This window comes from Schistocerca americana, chromosome X (genome assembly GCF_021461395.2).
Source record: "Schistocerca americana isolate TAMUIC-IGC-003095 chromosome X, iqSchAmer2.1, whole genome shotgun sequence".
Taxonomy (NCBI): domain Eukaryota; kingdom Metazoa; phylum Arthropoda; class Insecta; order Orthoptera; family Acrididae; genus Schistocerca; species Schistocerca americana.
In genome coordinates this window covers 871,693,034-871,694,964 of record NC_060130.1, presented here as the reverse complement: position 1 = coordinate 871,694,964, position 1,931 = coordinate 871,693,034, and the positions used below count along the sequence as shown (strand labels likewise).

The window sequence follows — 1,931 nt, the reverse complement described above, 5'->3', positions numbered from 1 at the left end:
GAAGTGGAAACGCAAAGGAACAACCACAGCTGAACCAAAACCAGGCAGACCACGTGTACTGGCAGACAGAGACGGTCGAGCGTTGCCAAGCGCGGTTGTAAAAAACGTCACGAGATCGGCAGAAGGAATCAGTCGTGAGTTCCAAGGTGCTACCAGCAATCCAGCTATCACAGGGCCTGTGCGTAGGGAGTTAAAAGGAATGGGGTGCAATGATCGAGCAGCTACTCGTAAACTATACGTCGCTGTAGTCAGTGCTAAACAATACTTTAGGTCTTGTAAAGAACGACGCTACCGGACAGTGGATGACTGGAAACGAATGGTTTGGAGTTAAGAATCGCGCTATATCTTATGGTAATCTAATCGAAGGGTTTGAGTTTAGCGAATGACTCGAGAGCGTTAATGGCATCATGTGTAGTACCAACAGAGAAATACAGAGGATGTGGTGTTACCGTATGGGTTAGGCCGTGGTCCCCTTATTGCGCTTGAGAAAATGCTAAATGCGTTAGGCTACGAACACATTTTAAAGCATGCGTACTGTGTACACTATAGGGACAGTTCGCAAACGATGACTGTATCAGCATGACAATGCAGCCTGTCATAAAGCTCCGTCTGTAAGGCGATGGTATGTGGATTATAACATTCCTGAATTGGTCTTCCTTGCCCAGAATCCTGATCTGAACCCAATGTAACACCTTCGGGATGTGTTAAACTGACGATCTCGCTCCAGACCCTACAGTCCAACATCACTACCTTCTTTGGTTTGGGCTGTTAAGGACTATTAGGCTGGCATTCCACCACAGACATTCAGACATCTCATTGAAAGTGTTCCCAGCAGTGTTCAAGCAGTCAAAAAGGCGAAAGCAGATCACACTTCACATTAATGCCCACTAATATGTGTTCGCCAACGGCCTTGCCGCAGTGGTAACACCGGTTCCCGTCAGATCACCGACGTTAAGCACTGTCGGGCTGGGCTAGCACTTGGATGGTGACCATCCGATCTGCCGAGCGCTGTTGGTAAGCGGGATGCACTCAGCCCTTATGAGGCAAACTGAGGAACTACTTGATTGAGAAGTAGCGGCTCCGGTCTTGGAAACTGATATACGGCCGGGAGAGCGGTGTGCTCACCACATGCCCCTCCATATCCGTATCCAGTGACGCCTATGCCTGAGGATGACATGGTGGCCGGTCGGAACTGTTGGGCCTTCATGGCCTGTTCGGGAGGAGTTTAATAGATGTTCGGATAATTTTGATCAGATAGTGTAGATGTAGATAAACTTTCGGACAAGCCGGATAATGAATCATGCAAGGAAATTTCTCGCTAAATATTCTCAAGGGACTTGGACTAGAGGAAGGTGTTGTCATAGGGAATTGAATAGTTCTGTGTGGTATGTAACTAGGATACCGTCGGACTTTGTACGGGCTTTTGGCGTGACAGTCGACGGCAGTAGCGGCATGACATGAGATAGCATCACATTCGACCCCTGCCATAATGTGACTGTCCGGAGATTGGGACACGTAATCTTTCAAGTGGTGCACGCACTCAGCATTTCACGAGCCACTGCGACAAGGTACTTCGCAGCCCTCTGCTGCCAGAGTCAACCAACTACCGCGGGAAACTACATTCTGGTGCCTGGCATCGAGCTTTGTCATAGAACGAACTTTTTCTGACGACCATTTTGCTCGATTGCTGTACGTATGGGGTTTCTTAGGCACGATCACGCCCTGTTTATTCCTCATCCTTCTGCAAACTTCTATCGTACTTCGGCTGTAACGACCGGAACGAAGATGAGACTTTTAGCCCTCGTCTCCCTTTCTTTTGTTTTTGAATGAAACCTGTGTGCTGGTTCAAGACTCACACGCACGGCTTATCCTATTGTAAACAACTGTTTACCAACTTAGCCTTCTGCACTGCACCTTTCTTAAAGTCCGTA

General features: G+C 48.2%; 1 pseudogene; it reads left to right on the top strand.

Moving 5' to 3' along the window:
- Nucleotides 1–900: 900 nt before the first annotated feature.
- Nucleotides 901–1,017, top strand: LOC124557539 (annotated as a pseudogene).
- Nucleotides 1,018–1,931: the final 914 nt, after the last annotated feature.